The 23,262-nt window shown below is 37.1% G+C and overlaps 1 protein-coding gene across 7 annotated transcripts in view; it reads right to left on the bottom strand.

The window, feature by feature from the left end:
- IL13RA2 (interleukin 13 receptor subunit alpha 2) overlaps positions 1–22,821 on the bottom strand; it is a 52,945-nt gene extending 30,124 nt beyond the window's left edge. The window contains exons 1-4 of one of the 7 annotated variants that reach the window (XM_021079409.1): positions 13,473–13,559; positions 6,164–6,366; positions 1,396–1,487; positions 440–546 (exon numbers count right to left, since the gene is read on the bottom strand). The gene's annotated coding sequence lies outside the window, so the exon portion shown is untranslated. 7 annotated transcript variants of the gene reach the window in all.

The raw sequence follows: 23,262 nt of genomic DNA on the forward strand, positions 1-23,262 counted from the left end.
ATCGTGGTACCCTGATACTTCCACAATATCAGTCACCAATAATATCTTTAAGCTATGCAAATAACAAGCCTGTACTTATTAAAGAAAGTCATGGAGAAGAAAGTATATCTTCCTTAGAAGAGTGATAAATTCCATTTACGCAGATTTTGTTAGAACACGCAGATAATCCTTTAATACATGATTTCAAAACACAGATGATGAAATTCAGTTTTCTCTGTTTCAAAGAACATGAATACACATGGGGATTATAAATATTCAAAACATCAATGCAACTTATGATCATCTTCCTTTCTTCTATTTCCAGTACCAAATGGGAGCATGACTTCCAAAGCAGCACCCTAAAACAGAAACATAGGAATCGTCCTAGATTCCTTTCTCTCATTTATCTTCAACCATCATTTCATAGCCACACAGATCATAGATTCCCTTCTCTAAATACCTTTGTGATCCATCCATATCACTCCTTCTTCACTGCCATGACCCTGATCTTAAATATCACTGTCTCTTGACTGATGAACAGCAATAACCTCCTGATGCATTCTCCACCTTATAATAAATCAGATTCAGGACATTTTCAATGCTACAGCCAGTGTGATCTTTTCGAAGCACAAATATGTCCATTAAATCTTACTCTCAGTATCATCTCCTACCTATACATCTTAAAACGTAGGGTCTTATATTTTTAAGTTGTTGGTTATGCAGTTCCCCCAATACCAATCCTGCTCTACCTAGCCTAATCATTGATTACCCCTAGTCACTGAGAGCTCAGGTAGCGCACTTCCTTCTATAAGCTTTCTGTACTCCCTCTCCCAGACTGGATTTTGTTAGTTTTCTCTGTACTTTCTATTAAGATATTAGGGAATGAAATTCTGCAGTATGTTAAAAGGCATTCACAATTTAGTGAAGGGAGAGTCTCATAAACAGACAAGTATGTGTCAACATATTTTGAGATAATTATTTGTGTTTTGGTCTAAGTTTTGTTTTTCTTTTTTTATGTATTGTATTGTATTTTTTGTCTTTTGTCTTTTTAGGGCAGCCTCTGTGGTATATTGAGTTTCCCAGGCTATGGGTCTAATCGGAGCTGTAGCTGCCGGCCTATGCCACAGCCACAGCAACACCAGATCCGAGCCGCATCTGCAATCAGCACCACAGCTCACGGCAACACCGGATCCTTAACACACTGAGTGAGGTCAGGGATCAAACCCACAACCTCATGGTTCCTAGTCGGATTCGTTTCTGCTGTGCCGCAATGGGAACTCCTGGTTTAAGTTTTTCAATTCTCCCTCTCATTTCAAGAAGATTGTTAGACCTTTTTATTTTTCCTTACCTCGCCAAAGGGAATTCCTCCTCCCTTGCTGCCAGGACTGAAAGTTTAAGTTGTCTACACAGACTTACCTTCTTGGCTTCTATATTTTCCAAACGCAAGCTCACGGGTGAGATTATGCTTGGGAGCACCAATGCAGGTCTCAAGAGGACAGATGAAATTCCTTTTAGGGTATTCAGGAGAGAATGGGACATATACTTTAGATAAGAAGAAGTCAGGGGTCTGGTAGAGGTTAGAGGTGGCAAGGACAACAGTTTAACATTTGATGGAAGCAGCCAAGGAAGGGCAAAAGTTCAGAGAAATTTTAATGAGTGTGCTGAGCCCTAGACACAGGCCACTCAATCTCAGCAATGATCCAGTCCCCCAAGTATGACACAGAAGCAGCAGCAGCAAACTTGAAAGGACCATCCCTGATTGAGACAAAATGGTATATCTGAGACTATATCACGGCGTTGACAAAAAATTAATGATCAATGACCAAAAGGGCTTTCCCAGTATTTTGGTGTTTCCTAAGGCCTCAGCATATTTGCTTAAGCCATTAGGAGGATCAAATATTGACTGAAATTGCATATCTTACATTTCTGGTAGAATGCTGAATACAAGGTAGCTTAAAGAACATTTTAAAATGTGAAATATTGGAGTTCCCGTCGTGGCGCAGTGGTTAACGAATCCGACTAGGAACCATGAGGTTGCGGGTTTGATTCCTGGCTTTGCTCAGTGGGTTAAGGATCGGGTGTTACCGTGAGCTGTGGTGTAGGTTGCAGACGCGGCTTGGATCCTGCATTGATGTGGCTCTGGCGTAGGCCAGCGGCTATAGCTCTGATTCAACCCCTAGCCTGGGAACCTCCATATGCCACGGGAGTGGCCCTCAAAAAGGCAAAAAGACAAAAATTAATTAATTAATTAATTAAATAAAATGTGAAATATCTTACATATCCATGTTTGTGGTCTATTTCATGTGAACTTCATTTATAATAAGGTGTGGTAAGTTTCAAGAGAGAAGCAAGCACTTAGAAGCACAGAGAACAGGTACCTAATCTAGTCTTGGGAGTGGCAGAGTCAAATAAGAGTCCTTAGAGGAAGAAGCACCTAAACTTTCTCATAAATAAGGAGTAGGTGTTTGCCAAAGGGAATGTGGGAGAAGAATTTCTCCTCAATGATAACTGATTAAGCAAAAGCAGGTAAGTGAGAAAGCTTAATGAATTTAGGGATCTACAAGCAGTTTACATGGTTGCAGTGTAAGTGGTACATAGGCATGCCTTCTGAGCCATGTTAAAATTTGGACTTAATCCTGAGGGTTATAAACAGTATTGACAGGAAGAAGTGATATCATGGGAACTACCGAAGCAGAAGATTTCAAGGAAAAAGTCTTCAAAAGCCAAGTGCCTCACATGCCAATGAAGGGAAAGCATTGGAGGGAAGTAAGACAAGAACTAAAATGTGTCTGCTGTAGTTGGAAATAAAAAGTAATTAGTGACCCTGTTAAAAGCAGATATATGTGTGGACTCACTTTTTATGGAAGCTTGATTGTACTAGGAAGGGTCAAGAAAAGTTTTTTTCTTTCCTTTGCTGAGAAAAGAATTCATAGAGAGGAAGAGGTTAAAAATAGAAGAGAGAAAAGGGACAATTATGCAAAAAGATCCCTGTAGAAGCAAGAGGAAAGCATGGAATCTAAAACAAAGGTGGAGAGATTGAACTTGGACTGACAGAGGGCTAGCTTTTCCTCTGAGATAAGACAAAAGCATGGGTGAAGATGCAAATCAATGTATGTACAAAAGATGGTGAGGTGGGTGGATAAGAAGTTCAGACACAACTGAACTCTTATTGTCTATGTAAAACAGGAGGCAAACTCACCTCCTGAGAACAAATGTGTAGTTGAGTAAGAGGCTTAAAAAGACAGGAGAAAGTTTGCAACAGCCAACAAAGAGGGTATGAAAGAGCAGAAGGAAATCCAGAAGAATCTGAATAAGGATATGTAGAAGGATGACCTGGTTAGCACCTCTTCATTTTTCAGATCTCAGCTCAGATGTCATTTGCTCAGTGAAGCTGAAGTGAAGCCTCTGTTACCTGCTTTTAGAGCACTGGCTTCCTTTCCTTTAAACACTTGTAATGGTTTTAATCTTATATTAATTTGTGGGATTATCTGATTAATTTCAACTCCATTAGACTACAAACTCAGTGAGGTCAGGAATCATGCTTATTTTGCTCACCATTGTATCATTTAAATCTTAGTTTCCCATCTCTAAAATGTGAAGAACATTGATCCCTCTCTACATGACCAGGATATGGATATAATTAGGTTAGTACCAAGCTAGACTTTAAGATATAATAAAGCAGGAACTTCAAATTCTTCACTGTTGATTCATCAGTGCCTAATATAGTAGATGACGCATAGTGGATACTCAATAAACATGTATGTAGACAAATGAAACCAATATGGCAGGACACCAAGTCTCCTGACTTCCATTCCAGTGCTCTTCCCACTCTACCACAACTACCCATATCTGATGTTTAATATAGTATAATTATTAGACATAATAATAATGGCCTATGCATATGCATTATTATGTTTTACTCAAGAAGAAAGTGAAGTTCCGAGAGATTAAGTATCATGTATACGTTAAAGAGCAGGGATATGGTAGAATTAGAATTCAAGTCCAGGTCTGCCTGGCTCTTAAATCTGAGCTCTTTCTCCACTTCCACACTGCTTGCTAGTGTATTAAATGGTGAAAGATGTAATATATGAACTCTCCTAGAATGTGTATATTTGAAAGTCCTCCCAACCTCCTCACTGGCGAAGAAAAACAAAACAAGTGAAGTAATAATTTTAGTGGTGAAATCTTAGGCAAGGTGACTATGACAAGCCAATGAAGATATTTGTCAGCAGGCACCAATCAACTGCTTTCCAAATCATATCATGTAGGCACCTGCCTACCCACTCTGTAACTCCGTATGTTATCCATCTCCCCACTATAAGCCTAGATCCCACAGGAAGAATGGAAGTCATAATTCTAAATCTTCTCAGTATTGCCTCCACAAGACCCTAGAAGCAGTATGGAATAATGGAGAAAGCACAAACATTGCAGCCACACAAATCTGGGCAAGACACTTCAGCTCTCTGTACCTCAATTTTCTTATCTATACATTGAAGACAGTAATACTTGGGGTTTAGGAAATGATTAAATGAGATAGCGCATATAAAATGTCTGCAGCATAGTGGGCATAATAACCCAACTGTCATTAGCTACCATCAGTTTCTCCCATATCGAGGAGCCATCTCCTACTAACTCTTTGAGGACACTCTGAAAAATACATCAAAAGGAACAAGCAACCTATCTCAACCCCTACTCCTCCAAGTTCCAACAAAATACAGATGGTGTTTCTCCAATTTTCAAAAAATGCCCTAAAAGCGGATTTTCATTTACAGGTAAGATCTTAGCATTGAAAAAACATAAAAAGAATCTGGAGTTCCCGTCATGGCGCAGTGGTTAACGAATCTGACTAGGAACCATGAGCTTGCGGGTTCGGTCCCTGCCCTTGCTCAGTGGGTTAACGATCCGGCCGTTGCCGTGAGCTGTGGTGTAGGTTGCAGATGCGGCTCGGATCCCGCGTTGCTGTGGCTCTGGCGTAGGCCGGTGGCTCCAGCTCCGATTCAACCCCTAGCCTGGGAACCTCCATATGCCGCGGGAGCGGCCCAAGAAATAGCAACAACAACAACAACAACAACAAAAAGACAAAAAAAAAAAAAAAAAGAATCTAATAGTTGTTCTTTCTCTCCTTTGTTTAATCCTACAGTTTAAACAATCATTTTTAACATTTCTATTGCTTTTCACAACATCAGGCAGAGTCAGGACATCTGGCTTATTTTACAGATGAAGAAATTAAGATGGAGAGGGGGAAGGCTCCCCATCGCAAAGTCACAGGGCTATATGGGGAAGATCTAGAATTGAAAAACAGACCTCCTAGTCCTTAGTTTATATAATAATAATAAATCCATTCAATTAAGTCTTGAACTCTCTAAAATTTCTATATTTTAATAAGATTTTAATAGAAAACAGATGATAAATACTCTGTATTCAATGCCCTGGTTTTATATATCTTTTTTAAATATTAGAAAAGGAAAACTAATCTGGAAGCATCCAAAATGAGTACAATGTATAAAAGCTATGGTCAGATTTAAGTGTTAACTGTGTATTCTTTCAAAGGAAAACAAGCATCAAATGTATAAAATTCACTCATTCATTTCAGAGCACATACAGTGAAAATTGGAATTTTTATTGTAATAAGCCTAATACATATGTAACCATAATATTCAAATAAATGAATCACCATATATAGAGATATGCATGTTCCATAAATTAAATGAAAATATCATATAAAAATAAATTAAATCATTAATTTTAGAGGAGCTCTATGGTTATTTCTAAGCTTAAGAGAAAAAAGTTACTACAAAGTGGAAGATTCTCATTTATAGAAAAAAAGTCACTTGGAAAATAATTTCAGAAAACTTCTTAACTCTAAAATACAACTATCCTTGCCATTTCTAAAAGACCAGATTTGCTTATAAAAGCTATGATTTTTATAGAAAATAAAGGTAAATAAAAAACAAAAATTAAAATCAATTGTTGTTTATACTGATTATTCAGTACTTATTAGTTTCACGCAAAAACTGCAGTATTTCCCCAAATTAATATTATGTCAAGTCAAACAATTTTTTGCCACAAAAGAGATTTGTAAGCCCATTTTAAAAGAGGTGAAGAAAGTGAAAGAAATAACTATTCCAAACAACTTATCTCTAATACCCACACTCCCTCCCCCAAATTTAAGTTCCATACTTACTGTAAGTGAATAATGTGTCCAGTTATAATCAAATTCTTCTGCACTATCACTGAAATCTCTCTCAATGAACAGCTTCTTAGCTTAATGAATTTCAAATGACCTTAGAACTGAAGTCTTTACGTAGGAGGAGCTCTGCTTTATTCACCAAATGTACTGTCATGAGAAAATTTGCATTCAAAGCAGGTCAGCATTCAAGGTTATGTCTGTCAAAAGATTCAGAGGAAATCACAAAGTTCATCTGAGTGATTTTCTTTCCTTTTTTATTAGTTCCTGATATGGCATTTCAGCATGCCAATGTTATTTTACTATGTGACTCACCACACAGGGAATTAAAAGAAAATCCAAAGGTAAGTATGTGATTGCTAGGACCACATTGTTTCCTCAGAGTGCACTATTTAAAGTACTTCACTGTCTTGAGTTTCGAATATCTTTAAGTATAAAAAGCCATAAATGGAGAAGGATTTCAGAAACCTGGATTTTACTTTAGGCTCTCCTTCCCATAATCATCTGGGTGACCTTGAGCAATATCCTCAACTTCTTTGGGCTTCAGTTTCAAACAATTTATTGAATGGAACCTCAGAAGTCATCTAGTCTAACTTGCAGTGTCAAGCAAAAATTGCTTCTGCATTTTCCCTAAGAAATGGTCAGTTTTTCATTTGCAAAATTAGCAGTTAGAACTAGACGATGTCTAAGATTTCTTCGATTTCTAAAATCCTTGGCATTGTAATTAAAATTCAGTGCCAGCTACATTTTTCCCATTTAAAATTTATCAAGTAGTTCTCTACATAACCAAACAAGATTTTATTTCAGCCCAGATAAAATTTAAAAAAGAAACTCAGGAGTTCCCGTCGTGGCGCAGTGGTTAAAGAATCCGACTAGGAACCATGAGGTTGCGGGTTCGGTCCCTGCCCTTGCTCAGTGGGTTAACGATCCGGCGTTGCCGTGAGCTGTGGTGTAGGTTGCAGATGCGGCTCGGATCCCGCGTTGCTGTGGCTCTGGCGTAGGCCGGTGGCTCCAGCTCCGATTCAACCCCTAGCCTGGGAACCTCCATATGCCGCGGGAGCGGCCCAAGAAATAGCAACAACAACAACAACAAAAAAGACAAAAAGACAAAAAAAAAAGAAAGAAAAAGAAACTCAGAGGTGGTTTAACTACCTGTTGGAGTTTCCTGGTGCTCAGCAGTATAAGGACCTATGGCTCGGATTTGATCCCTGGCCCTGGAACTTCCACATGCCATGGGCACAACCAAAAAAAAGGGGGGGGGGATCAGATCACCATCAAATTTTCCCTCATCTTTCAAGTTGCTCCAGAGTTTTTAATCCACCTCCGATTTAATCTGCATGACCAGGAATTATGCAAAGCTGTAAGAAGCCAGCCAGTATACTTTTGATCCTTTTCTAAAGTAGATGAAGTGATGTCAGTGATTTATTTCAAAATAGAAGTAAATTGAGACTGAATCCAGTCTATATACCATCTAATATTCCAATGGATAAAAAGTCTCCCTTGCTTTGGAACACAGGTTCAGACTTGATAACTTCTCTCAGATACCAAAGATATATTTTACGCTAAATATATGAATAAACAAATAAACAGCAAATAGTCTGAAGGAAGAGGGGGATCATGGATTATGGTCTTCTCTCCATTACTAACTTTATGTTGTACCTAAGATATTTTTTCCTTCTTTATTCATTTGCAGAGTTAATACTGCCCCCTAAATTGAAGTTGGAAGGTGGGAAGAAACTAAGAATTGTTTAGGGAATTTAGTATCTACTTTTCAGATTATCAGCTGATGTGTCTTCTTTCACAATCATTTTTATGAGAAATTATTTATCAGGCCTACATGAGGAATTTTATAATCAGAATTTGCTGACATGATGGTAAGAAAAAGGACACTTAGATTCAAAATCTTCTCTCCTTTTCCTGTGATTACAATTCCAATTAACTCATTTATCTTCTATTTTTTTTAAAAAAAATCTCTCCAGGAAGTTTCCTTCAGGCTTCCTGTTTCTCCCAAATCTTCTAGCCCTTGAAAATATTTTATTATACTATACTTTATAGTAGAACAGAGAGGTACAATTCAAAGAAATAGAAGTATATATCTTGGAATAATACAGCACATTTATATGTAGACATGCAAACCATAAATTAAATACAGTCGTTTCTTGGTACCCATGAGGGATTAGATTCAGGATTCCCCCATGGATACCAAAATCCATGGATGATCAAGTCCCTTATATAAAATGATGTAATAATACAGTTGGCCCTCCTTATCTGTGGATGCAGAACTTGCAGACATGGAGGGCTGACTATATTGTTAATAAAATGCAGTCAGAAACAATAATGCACCATGCCTCAGATGTTAAAGTTGATTAGATGTGAGCTTCAACTTTGATTTGATAGCTTAATCATTGAAAGCACAGGTTTAGCTTTGCTCCTTGGTGTGAAGAGAAAGACACTGAACAGACAACTCATTTTCATATACTAAAAGTCCTATTTGATGGCTTTCTAGTAACATCAATAGAAGTTGCCAGTGATATGTGTGACTGTACCTTAGCACTCATTACTCTGCCCCAGCTACAAGGCATATTGCAACTTCTAAGAAAAAGAGAATTTGGGAGTAAGCCTGATTGGTGTACAGAAAGGAGGCTGGATAAGAGTAGCTTTAATAGTCCCCTCCCTAGAAGAAGCTGGTCTATACCAAAACCAAGAAAAGATATAAATCCACATTTGATGGAGGCTAGGGCCAGTATCACTCAAGAGATGTGAAATGAAGAGGTATACCAAAGCCCCAGGGTGGGGAAGTTTCTAAGGACAGTTGAGATCAAGTTAGTCTTCTGACAGAACTGGGCAAGTGATACAAATGATTCTGCAAGCAGTCAACCATCAGTCCCTGGAGGAGGCCAGCAGAACTAGGCAAAAGATTTAGGCCTGGGCCCCAATTTCAACAGAGACACAGAGAAAAAACTGAGTTTCCAGATTGGTACCAAAGTCCAATTAAACAGTCAGTAGCAGATGGTTACAAAGTTTCCCAGGGGTCCAGATCAATTCCAGAAGCATACAGCATACAGTAGGCTATTTCCAGACTTCTACCTGCTAAAAGAAAATGGTTTTCACTGGGTCAGGACTATGTCAGAACTGAGATTTCTTAGGCTGACACCATAAGTGAAGTTAGGATGGGCCTAGGGTGGGCAAGTACTTACTATCCGTGACCTCTTCAGCAGGAAGATACATATTACTTTATTTTATCCATTATCCCCCTGAAGTAGCTAAGTAGATAATATTTTAGTTTTAAAAATGAGTATCACTCAAGTTTCAGTAGGTTAAATTACTTTCCAGAACTCAAAACCTCAAGAGAAATAAAATCTAGGTCGGCCTGACACCTAGCCCAGTGCTCTTTCTGCAGAGTCACACTACTTCTGGGATTCTTCCCAATACCTCAGCAGCTAAAATAGCTGACTGGTAGGGATCATGTTATCTCTTTCACTGTGTCAAGCTCTGTAACTCCCATTCTGTTGATAAAAACAGGAAATGGGTATTCCTGAACTGCTGTTCAAGTGAGGCAATCAGCAAAGGCATTAATTAATGCCCCAAAGTGTTATTTACTTGTAATGCTAAAAGATATTAAATATGCACAAACAATACAAATATTTAAAAAATAACCACTGACTATTCAGTTTATATGTACACACACAGTTCTTAAAAAATTCTCTAAATTTGAAAACAGTTTTTAAATTTTCATACAAATGAGTCATTAAGACTTCCTGAATTTATAGCTGGTTGGTCAGAAGAACTGGGACTTTCAACCGGCATCTGAAGTGGGGGCAGTCTTGATGGACTGAGCCCTTAACCTGTGGGGTCTTTGCTAACTACAGACAGTGTCAGAATTGAACTGAATGGTAGGATACCCAGTTGGTGTCAGAGAATCTGAGACTGAATAATTGGTTGATGTCAGAAAACACCCCAGACAAGTCAACCTTCTTTTTAATCATTTCTTTATGTCATATAGTCCACCTATTTCGAAAGGCCTAGGTCTTTCTATAAGCTTATCAAGATAAAGCTGTCTAATAAACAGTGGTAGAGACTCTACTGTGGTAGAGACTCTAAAAGAGGAAATTTTATTCTTCCTTTTAGTAACAGAACCTTATGAGTGCTAGCTGTGTACATGGCCTCTAAGCCAGAGACAGTATTTTCCAGACTCCTTTGCAGTTAGGTATGAAAATATGACAGAAATTTAGACAATGAGAAGTTCTCCTTGTGGCACAGCGGAAACGAATCCGACTAGTATCCATGAGGATGTGGGTACAATCTCTGGCCTCGCTCAGTGGGACAGGAATCCAGCATTGCTGTGGCTGTGGCTCCGATTCAACCCCTAGCCTGGGAACTTCCATATGCTGCGGGTGGAAGGAAAAAAAGAAGGAAAGAAAGAAAGAAAGAAAGAAAGAAAGAAAGAAAGAAAGAAAGAAAGAAAGAAAGAAAGAAATTAATTTAGACAATGGTATGCAAGTAGCACTGATGTGTTTGAAGTCTATATCATGTTTTGACAAAAAAAATCTCCTGTCCTCTTTTTTCTCTCCCTTCATTCAACTGGCAGGCTATAGCACAGACATGATAATAGGAGCCAATGTGACCACACACACAAAGTCACCATACTAGGAGACAGCAAAACAATAAGGTAGAAGGACCCTGAGCCTTGGATGACCTCCTGCAGCAGTGCAGCCTGCCCCACTTTGGTCTGTTGCTTGAACTATAACAATTTTTTTTTTTTTTGCTTTTTAGGCTGCACTCACAGCATATGGAGGTTCCCAGGCTGGGGTTCAAATCAGAGCTGTAGCCATTGGCCTATACCATCACAACAGCAGTGCGGGATCTGAGCCATGTCTGCGACCTACGCCACAGCTCACGGCAACGCCCGATCCTTAACCCACGGAGCGAGCGAGGGCAGGGATCAAACCTGCAACCTTATGGTTACTCGTCAGATTCGTTTCCACTGTATCTCAGTTCCTCCTGAACTATAACATTTTGAGGTCTCTTGATTAGCAACTTATCTTGTACCCTGAATAACATAAAAGTAAATCTTCATTAAAGTGCAATTGAGTTCATAGCAGCACTATTTACAATAGCCAAGAAGTGGAAGCAACCCAAGTGCTCATCAACAGATGATTGGCTTAAGATGTGGCATAGATAAATATAATGGAATATTCACAGCTATAAAAAGAATGAATTTATTGCCATTTGCTGAAACATGGATGGACTTGAAGAATATTATGCTTAGTGAGATAATTCAGACAAACACAAATACCATATGAAATCATTTACATGCAGAATCTAAAAAATAATACAGATGAATGTATATACAAAACAGAAACAGACTCACAGACAGAAAACAAACTTAAGGTTACCAAAGGGGAAAGAGATGGCAGGGAGGGATAAATTAGGAGTGTGGGATTAACAGATACACACTACTATATATAAAATAGATAAGCAACAAGGAATTGCTATACAGCACAGGAAATTATACATGATATCTTATAATAACCTATAATGGAATATAATTTGCAAAAGTAACCCAAATCACTATGCTGTAGACTCGAACCTAAGACCATATCGTAAATCAACCATACTTTAATTTTTTGAAAAGTACAGTTGATATTTCTTAATGTGTTACTCTTCCCAAAGGCATTTGCACATATAGTCCGAATATCAAAGACTTCATAAACTCCAAAGAAAAATATGCTAATGGTATTTCAGAGGTAGTTATAGGTCAGAGGTTCCTGATTTTGGTTGTATTTTGGTTTTAGCTCCCTTTAAAATCGTGGTATGCCAACAACTGCCTCGTCTGTCACTCTTTTAAATTCAGCCTTGACTCTAAGCTTTCACATGTCAATTTTCCCCCTTACTATGTGATTTCCTTAAGAGCAGGAAGTGTGCCTTACTTGCCTCTATAAATCCAGTTCCTAAAGTCTAGCAGATGTCCAATAAATGTGTATTGAATGATTCTAGTGAAGGTAATCAAAACAGCCATATTTCCTCCCTTTTTAAAAAAATTCTCCAGATATAACTTTATTCTAATAATGCAAATAACTAAGTGACAAAAATAATAATGACAGAATAGGCTGATGATGTTGGTTTAAACTGCCTATTGGGCAGGTATGTTTAGTGATTACCCATGTTCTTTAGTCCTCACAATAAATCCATGATGTAGATACTACTCTTGACATTCCCATTTTATAGAAAAGATAACTGAGTCTCAGAGTAGTTAAAAAAAAATTTTCCCAAGGTCTCACATTTAGGAAATGATCGAAATAGGGATTTGAACACAGAATCGCTCAACTTCAAAAGCACATTTTTAGCTACAGTGTAGCCTGCCAGATTATCTTCCAGAAAGGACCTGGCAATGTGTAGGGGAAAAATCAGCCTGGATTTAAGAGCGAGGTACAAATAATTAAGCCAATCTAAAGTTCATGCTGTGAGTTGCCAAATCAATATAAATTATAACATACTTGTAAGAAACTTTTGCCAGTTTTCTGATCAACAAATAGCTTTACCTTGAAAATCTGTAAATGGGGATTTTATTCTGGTTTGAACTTTGGCATAATTCCCTAAAAATTGAAGAAAGCTGCCCTGGAATGATCATAAGAGAGACTGCTGTTTTATATAAGTGTTTCAGAGGACACTAGAAGAAAACAGCATAGTCATAAAAAAGACTTTACAAGATCAGTTTGAATATGGTATACTATCTGCTAGCAAGCACTTTATTCATCACCTATATTTCTAAAATTGCTGTTAAGAATATTCATACATAAATGCAGAAGTAGAACAATGAAATTACATGTACCCATTGTCTAGATTCAACTATTAAGATAAAATTTGTATTAATCATATCATGAGAACTGATACTCCTACTCTCAAAGATAAGAAAGTATCATGTTCACCCTCTTTTTACAGCCAAGTAAACAAAGGCCCTGAATGCAGAGATGATCTAAAATTAAGGTAGGTTAGTTAGTTAGTAACAGCCTATATAAGGATCAGTTTCCACTATATCACCTTGCTATTCAGTATTAAATATTCTTTAATTTATTTGAATCCTTTGAAAATAATTGATGAAACATGATAGAAGCATTTTTTGTCATAAATTCATTAAAACAGACTAGGCTATTCTCCGAATGAGTCTTTTCTACCTATTTTTTTTTCCTAAGAATATGTTTCCAAACAACTCTCCCATTTATCCCCTTTAACATTTAAATGTTATTATAAAATAAACAATTCTTCAATGAAAAGAGTTCAGAGAAACAATCATATAGAATTTTACCGTAACATCATGATGTTTCTGGATTTGTCTCTTGACAATGCTGAGACAGGAACAAACACATAACAAACTTGTTAATGAACTATTAACAGGAAACCAGAGTATACACATGTGTGTCCTTGGATTGAGCCTTAATAAAATTAGGAAGTTAAGTCCCAGCTGGAGACCGGACAACCAGCAGAAAATTCCCAACAGCCAGGGTATAGCATAATTTTAGGAAAAATAAAGATCAACAACACACATTAATTTTCTCAAACTGCCATTCTATTAGTGGCATATGGGTTTTAAAATGCTTAAACAGTTACTAAACCAAGTTTCAAACCATCTCATCTATTAATCATTGCATTTAATTTAGAAGAAAACCAGAGATTTTATGGATTGTGTTTACTGCATATTATCATTCGACTTCAAAGTGGCTGCATCGCCTGAAAGAACAGCTGGATATTTTACACTAATATTGAGATGATCTTGTGAACTATATTTTAGATTGGCAGCATATCTTTGAAGAAATGTTTTATTTCTTTCCTCGACTATGACCTAATTTCTCCCTAGGTTACTGCCATTTAGTGATTCGTTCTTTCAGTCATTTATTCAACAAATACTGAGTTCTAGGTAATTGGGATACAGCAATGAATGAACAAATTCCTGCCTTTGCTGAACTTACATTCCAGTAGTGGAGATAGACCATAAACAAATAAACAAGCAAAAATGTTAGGTAATGATAAATGCCATAAACAACAAGGCAAGGTAAGATGCTAAATAGTGATGGCTGGAGTGAGGGAACAAGGCTATTTTAGAAAGGATGACCAGGAAGCCCTCTCTAAAGAAGGATCTGAATAAAAGGATGGAGTGAGTGATGAGGATAACTGAGTAAAGAGTGTTTCAGGCAGATGGAATAGAAAGTTCAACAGCCCTGAAGAAGAACTGCATTTGGTGGGTTGTGACAAGGAAGCCTCTGTTGCTTGTGCAGAGTAAGCAAAGAAGAAAGTAGGAGGAGGAAAGGTCAGAGTCATAGAGGGGGCAGTTTGTGTGTGCCTCATAGGCCATTTAAGACTTCGGCTTTTGTTTTGAGTAAGATAGGGAGCCATTGGAAAGTTTTGATCAGGGAATACATGAAATTAGTTATGTTTTAAAGATAACTCCAGCTGTTGAGTAGACAATAAACTAGACAGGTATGAAAAGGAAACAATTTTCTAGCCAAGAAATTTCCACAATTTTCAAGCCAAGAGATGATGGCAGCTTGCACTATGATGGTGGGAAGTGCCATATTCTAAATATATTTTGAAGGTAGGGCTGGTGTGATTTTCTTAAGGATTAGATATGGCATATGTGAGAAAGAGGGTTATCAAAAATGACACCAAGGATTCTAATCTAAGCAACTAGGTAAATAGTCATGCCGCTTATTGAATGAAGGCACACTAAGGGAGAAGCAGGCTTAGTGCGGGAATAAAGAATTCAATTTTGGATATGGTACGTTTGAACTGCTCAGTAAACTTCTAAGTGGAGATACAGAGTAGACATTTGGATACACAAGTCTGGAGCATAAGGGAGAGTTCAGTACTAGATATAACATTTGAGAGTTAATAGTATATACATGGTCCTTAAAGCTCTAAGACTGAGAATGAGATTGGTGATCACTTGTCCGGATGGTGTAGCAGATTGAAGCATGGGTCATCCTAAAACTAGAGAATTACAACACCGTTAAAAAAAGATGAACATCTGCTGACTGGAATAATTATCAAATATCACTAGATAAATTAAATATGTTCATTGGTTTTAATCTTTCCGTCCTTAATTCTCAATTTAAAAATTATATCATCCTACATGGTAACCTATCAGAACTAAATCAGTCCTCTTTCTTTTAACTTACTCTATTCTAAATAGTCGAAGCTTCAGCAATATTAACACTTCATTGCTAGTCACTAAGCTTCTAATAAAAGCTTATTATAGTCTTTTATTCAGTTTACAAGACTTGTTCTTACAAAGCTTTTTTCTAGAAATTTTTCCTTGCATGGCTGGTGGCATAATCACATTAAAATATGAAACTTTCTTACATTTAGAAACCTTATTTCCTCTCTTCTCTATTCAAATTTGATGACCAGTTAAAAACTTTTGGGGAGTTCCTGGCATGGTGCAGAGGAAACGAATCCGATTAGGAACCATGAGGTTGCTGGTTCTATCCCTGGCCTCGCTCAGTGGGTTAAGGATCTGGCGTTGCCATGAGCTGTGGTTACAGATGCGGCTCGGATCTGGCATTGCTGTAGCCACTGGTGTAGGCCAGTGGCTACAGCTCCGATTAGACCTCTAGCCAGGGAACCTCCATATGCTGTGGGTACAGCCCTAAAAAGGACAAAAAGACCAAAAAAATAATAAAATAAAATAAAAAAATAAAAACTTTCGTGCTCATGTGACAACTAGAGGGCAATAAATGAAAATTTCCCTGAAGAGAAAGTTGTTCAAAAACTCATAATTTCAGGGCTCAGAGACACCTTAAAAAAAATCTTCCAAACTCATCAAATTATACATATTAACTACATATAGTTCTTTGCAAATCAATTATACCTCACTAATCTGTTAAAAATAATTTTTTAAAAAATCTTCCTTCATTCTTGTGTCACCAAATTTTTGCACTGCTTTTCTTTAACTACTAATTTCAACTGATTTTTTTTGGTAGATTCCCCATTAATCCTTGTGTGCTGTGTTTAAATGTTGAAAGCAGGAGTTCCTGTTGTGGCTCAGTGGGTTAAGTATCCGACATTGTCTCTGTGAGGTTGCAGGTTCGATCCCTGGCCTCACTCAGTGGGTTAAGGATCAGGTGTTGCCACAAGCTGTGGCAAAGGTAGCAGATGCAGCTCAGATCTGGTGTTGCTCTGGCTGTGGCTTAAGCCCCAGCTGCAGCTTCAATTCGACCCCTGGCATGGGAACTTCCATATACCATAGGTGTGGCTGTAAAAAGAAAAAAAATGTTGAGAGCAAAGCAAACTATTTTCCTTGGTTCTGAGCTGCTCTCTAACCTATACATGCAACATGTATTTAAAAGAAGACAAGAATAGCTAAGAGAAATACAGATATACATACTAAATTAATCATAATACTTTCAGATCATAGTATAGTGAACATTAAGTATTATGAACATTAAATCTGGAGTCACATTACCTGGGTTTGAATCTCAGCACCATTATTTACTAGTTGTGTGACCCTAGAGAATGTACTAAACATGTTCATGCCTCCCTTTCTGCTAAGGATAGGGCTTACTTCACAGGATTGTAGTGAGACTTAAATGAATATGTGTAAAGCACCTACTAAGTGCCTGACACACAGTAAGCCTATGTGTGAATTAGATGATGGAAGATTTTGATCAGAAGGGTTGGCAGAGTTTGAATAAAATAAAGCTCCAGCTGTCCATTTACTCCTCAAGATTTACACCTTGCCAATCAATGGGGTTACAAGTCCCACTTTGACATCACTCCTTTGTGGTGAGCTCCCCAAGCAGGAATTATTTTCTCTAAAAATCACCCATTGATAATCACATAAAGTACTCAAGAAGTCTGCATGGGAAAGAAGCAGGTATGTGTTAATCTTTCACATTTGCACAGTATGACTAAATCTTAGCTTGAGTATTTTGCAAAGTACAGAGACTAGGACTGGTACATTTTAGTGATGTGTAAGCAAAGAAGGAAAGATGGATGCACCCATGAAGAAGTAAAAAATCCTAGAAGAGAGAGGACAATCATAATGAAAAAATATCAGAAGAGAGGGAGATGGGAGAGCAAGAATTGCTAAGCCATCATAGACTTCATTCCCACCGTTGGCAACTGTGCCTAAGCCTCCTGCATCTTTTTTTTTTTTTTTTTAAGTAAGAGGAGCACTTCTGTAAATGCTTAATGGAAATCCTTCAAGTTCCACTATTAATAAAAAGTGGCCCCTCCTTTGGAGAAAAGCAGAGAATGAATGTCTCAGGATACAATATACACAGATAATTATAAGTCCCCAAACATCAAAGAATAATGACCAGATTCCTTCCCTAGTTTATCAATTCCATATGCCAGAGTGTTTGGCAGAATTTCAGGGATCCGACCCAGAAGACGGAATAAAGGAGTATAAGAAAGTGTAGAAAAGCAGTTATCATTTACACTTCATCCTAAAAGTTGGAAAACATAAATTAGGGGAAAGGTATAAAAATATATTTCTTTCCCTTAAGAAGCTCACAGTCCAGTCCAGGGAAGTAAAGAGGTGAAGAGACAATTAAGATGCAGTCTACTAAATACTATGGTAGAGGGAAATATTTTTTCCATACAGGTCTATAGAAATCCAGGCTATAGGTTTCAGCAAGTAGATGATGTCTGAGTGGAGATTTAAATGATAAATGGGATAAATGATAATAAATAAATACATAGATGATAAATACAAGATCTCGTTATCTTCTCCTTGGTTTACTGAAAGTATTCTCTATCTTCCTTCTGACCCACCTTCTCTGGCCCCACAAGAAAAATATGAGGGAAGACTTGAGTTTTCTAGGGAGAGAGAACTTGAGATGAGTTCAGCAAACATAGTTATTTATTTAGGACAAGGTAGCTTGATTATGTGAAAATTTGGGCTATCTGCTTTTTCTTTTATTTAATGTATCAGTGATACTGGCCTTCCATATTACCACTAGTTTTTTAGAATGCCACACTTCTTGACAATTCTCATTTGCTATGTCATCCAAATACTTAATGACACAGACAGACTCTAATTCCAAGCTACACATATGATGCTTACCATGGTCACCTTAGCAAAAAATTCAGAAGCCGTGAACATTCTTTATCATAAGGTTTAATGGGATTTGTTGTGACCAAAATATGCCACATTTAATTTCTTAACTCTTGTCTATGATATTTAATATGAGGCAAATTCCATGATGTCAAGCTTTTTTTGGCATTTCTATACAGGGTAAATTGGTATCTCTCCCTTTTCCTCCACATGTCTTATTCTAGAAGGGTGCCAAAATAAGAAAGTCATCTCTAAAGTCATAAGAAATATCTACTGTGAGTCTCCCTCTGCCATGGTACCCTTTCTATGTCCCTTGATTTTAGAGAATATGCTCTTCTCGATCTAAATAGACATTTATCCAAAGAAGATATACAGATGGCCAAGAGGCACATAAAAAGATGCTCAACATTGTTAATTATTTGAGAAATGCAAGTCAAAACTACAATGAGTTATCACCTCACACCAGTCAGAATGGCCATCATTAACAAGTCTACAAATAGCAAATGCTAGAGAGGGTTTGGAGAAAAGGGAACCCTCTTACACTATCGGTGGGAATGTAAATTGGTACAGCCACTATGGAAAACAGTATGGAGGTTTCTAAAAAACTAAAATTAGAACTACCCTATGAACCAGCAATCCTACTCCTGGGCATATATCCAGAGAAAATCATAATTCAAAATGCACCCCAATATTCACTGCAGCACTTTTTATAATAGCCAAGACATGGAAGCAACCTAAATTTCCCTTGACAGAGGAATGGATAAAGAAGATGTGGTACAGGACTTCCCATTGTGGCTCAGTGGGTTAAGGATCCAATATTGTCTATGTGAGGATGCAGGTTTGATTTCTGGCCTTAATCTGTGGGTTAAGGATCCAGTGTTGCCACAAGCTGTGGCGTAGGTCACAGATGCAACTTGGATCCAGTGTTGCCGTGGCTATGGTATAGGCCTCAGCTGCAGCTCTGATTCTGATTCTCAGCTGCAGCCCGGAGAACTTCCATATGGTACAGGTATAGCTGTAAAAAGAAAAAAAAAAAAAAAGATGTGGTACATATATACAATGGAATATTTCTCAGGCATAAAAAAGAATGAAATAATGCCATTTGCAGCAAGATGGATGGAAATAGAGATTATCATACTAAGTGAAGTAAATTAGAGAAATACAGATATCATATGATATCACTTCATATGGAATCTAAAATATCCAATTGCTTGTAATGAAACACGAGGGAAGATATTATGAGAAAAAGAATGTGTGTGTGTATATATGTGTGTGTGAGTATATAAAACTGGGTCACTTTTCTGTATAGCAGAAATTGACAGAACATGGTAAATCAACTATAATAAAATTAAAAAAAATAAAGTGGGTATACCATTTAAAAAATAAAATAAAATATGACACAAATGAACCTATCTATGAAACAGAAACTTACAGACATAGAGAACAGACTTTTGGTTGCCAAGGGGGAAGGAGGTGGAACAGGGATGGATTGGGGGTTTAGGATTAGCCTGTGCACACCACTGTATATGGAATGGCTGGTCAACAGGTACCTGCTGTATAGCACAGGGAACTCTATCCAACAGTCTGTAATAACCTATATGGGAAAATAATCTGAAAATAAAACAGATATATGTATATATATGACTGAATCACTTTGTTGTACAGTGGAAATTATCACAACATTGTAAATCAACTATAATTCAATAAAACAAAAAAAGAACAAGCTCTTCTGAATTATTTCTCTCATATGTCTGTTACACTTCTATGAACCAACAGATTCTCAGCCCTCACAGATATACACATATTCATGGCACCTCACCAGACAAATAACCACCAAAACAGAGAAAGATTTTGTGATGTGTATCACAAAGAGCACTAAATTGTGTGCTAGGGGAACTGAGTTTTGGTCCTAATTCTACTACTGTTACATTGGCCACAAGTTATATTTTCTCTGGACTTCAATTTCTTCAACAGTAAATAAGCTTGATGACCTACAAAGTCATATTTAGCTCTAATTATTCTCCAAAAAATACTTTAAAATAAAATTTTCTTTATTATAAACACACTTATTTTATACAATTATATAAATTTTAAGAAAATTAAAACTTACCTTTCCAAATGTGTGAGGTCTAGCTACTTGTTGTGAATTGTCTCTATAAGCCCTACATAAGAAGAGTAACATGGGTTAAAAGCAAATGATCCTGTAGCAAAATTACATGTAGTAATGTCTTGATGAAACTGTGGACAGGAAATTAGTCAAATAAATACTGTTTGCTTTTATAAAATGCTTAAGGTAAGAGAACTTGTATGGACTAGCATAGTTCACATTATTTTCCCTCCTTCCAAGAATGGGTAATATTAATACTAATCATCACCAATGAAATAATTATTACTGACATAGTAAAGAAACATATTGAGATATGACTCAGACTACGATATTTTGAAATGAGAGGAAAGTACTAAAGACTGTAATTTGTTTACAGATGGCTTTTTAAAAATATCACTTAACCAATAGTTTAAACACAAATCATGCCAGGACACTCCAATATTATATAAAGACGACATGATTCCAAAAGAGCTAGTGCACCAAAGGCAGTACTACAGAAGAATCTTTGGGGTTTTGCTGCTACATTCAAACCATGGTAGACAGATGAGACTTTCTCCTATTTATAAACCTCTTTAGACAGAAGATTCCACAACTTCCCTCAGGATCCATTTCTAGTATTTCACAATCAAGATTCCTCCTTAAAGTCTAACAACAACAACAAAAAGACTCCCATGCCCTTTCTTAAGTCTGTTTAATCATATAAGAATAAAGAGACTATTGACTATCCTCTGTATCTGAGTCACTGACATTTTAAGACAATTATTAAGTTATCCCTCAGGCTTCTCCTCTTTGGGTTGATAAATACTGTTCCTTCAACATTTTCTTCAGGGCACATCTCTTATGTCCAATGACCTATTTTCTCTTCCTTGCTACAGAATTTTGGTAAGGTCTACCTGAATTTGAGTTTCTCTTTTTATGTTCTACACTCAAACTCTTAAGAACATATTTAGAATTTCCATGGGGTCTATAGTATCCCCTCATTCCCTAAGATTTTATCTCCCAGAATTAGAGCAACTTCCCAGATTATCCAAAATAGAGCTGTAAAACCACAGTGAAAAAAATAGAAATAAAAAAATGTAAAAGTCCTGATTCCAGCTCATAAAATAAGGGCAATGAAGTTTTAGCTTTGTTGTATCCTGTCCAGAGGCCAAGAATTATTCAAGTGGTATTTCTCAGGAAACAAATGTTTAGACTTCTGGGGGGAAGCCAGAAATCTGGAGAGGGTGACACGGTTCTTGGCTCCCTAATTCTTATGTCACCAGAGAAATATTTTGGCTGAGCACTAGATATCGTCCTCATTTCCAGACCACTAATTTTGTGAAGTGAGATTGTTTGGAGAACTATATAGTACATCCCAAGGTGTATTTTATGGTCTAATTGCCATATATAACATATCTGAAATTTGAACTTTTGGAATGTATGAAGGTATTGCCAATATAAAAGCTGTCTTCCTATATATTACACAATAGCACAAGAAATAATGCCTCTCTAAGGCTGTGGCCTTCTATTGCCAAATCAGACTCTCAGGAAGAGAAAAGAATGGTACCCTCTGGATTTAAGCCTCACATGGTGTACAACTGGGACAACCATACACATAGGCAGAACAGGTGTCACATTTGCAGGGAGATTTGAGGGGCCTTAAAAGATCAGACTGATTCAGTACCTCATTTGCTCTCTTAGGTTCTCAAACATTTCCTTCTCAGTAAGACCTACATTATGTCCGCTCCATTTAGAATTGTAACCTGTACCAGTTTCTCTGTCTGTCTCTCTCACACACACAGACACACATACACACCGCTATTTCTATATTTCAAAGCATGCATTTCCTCCTAATACACAATATCATTTAGTGACTTGTCATTTCTTGCCCATCTCCCTCCTCTAGACTGTAAGCTCTATATAGCAGAGATTTTTGTCTATTTTGTTCACTGATGTTGCCCAAGTACCTAAAACTAGTACCTGACATACATTGTCTCAATAAGTATGTTCTAAATGAATGAGTTGAATAATCACTGAGGGATAGGTAGTATACTGGCACTATGACATGCTCTATTTTGATATACTATTGAAAGTATCAATCATCAGTTAAATCATTTAGTTGAAAACAGAACAGCAAGAAAAATATCCAATTGCAAATTACTGTTACATTTATTTCAAAACGTTTATTCAGTGCTTATAAGTTGTCCTTCATCATTTACATAGATGTATCTATTCATATACATAATCACATATGTATCTTCTTAAACAGACAAGAGCACACATGGAAGAAGCAAAAGGAGTAAAAGAGAATAGCAGAAGGGAAGTGAAAACAAAATGGAGGCAATCATAGACTAATTTGAGAAGTGGGAAGATAGTATAAGAGGTTTGTGGGTATAGGTAATATTAGAGCACAACCAGGAAGTAACTCACCTGGATTGCTCATGAAACTTAACTTTGATCAAGTAGGATAGGTCAGCCTCACTCCACATAAACCTCACTCCTTTTTTTCTGCTCCTTGGGTCCGTATCTATAAAAAAACCTGAGATTTTAATACCGAACTCCTTTCTTCCAAGGTGCCACATCTCCCTGATTTCATTAAACTGCTGTAGTTACTCATAGAAAAAAAAAAAGGTTATTTGGTTACCTTAGTTAACAAAATAGAAATGAAGTATCACACTTGCCTTCTCATGTGACTATTAGCTTCACATTCTCAGGAAATTAGTCTGAAATCAAAAGGGGAACCCACCCCAATGGTTTCCTTTTTGTGCTTTCCATTTTCATTTCTTATCTCTGAGTTCTTTTTAAGTAGAACTGACTAAAATAAGAACAAAGGGAATGCTGACACCACTTCCTTAGACTATACAAGGTATTTGGAAATAAGCAATGTCTACATTTCCCTCTTTCTCCTTTTCAAACAAAACAAAAACCCTGTACCATTTACAATGCATTCATTTA

This window comes from Sus scrofa, chromosome X (assembly GCF_000003025.6).
Source record: "Sus scrofa isolate TJ Tabasco breed Duroc chromosome X, Sscrofa11.1, whole genome shotgun sequence".
Classification (NCBI taxonomy): Eukaryota; Metazoa; Chordata; class Mammalia; order Artiodactyla; family Suidae; genus Sus; species Sus scrofa.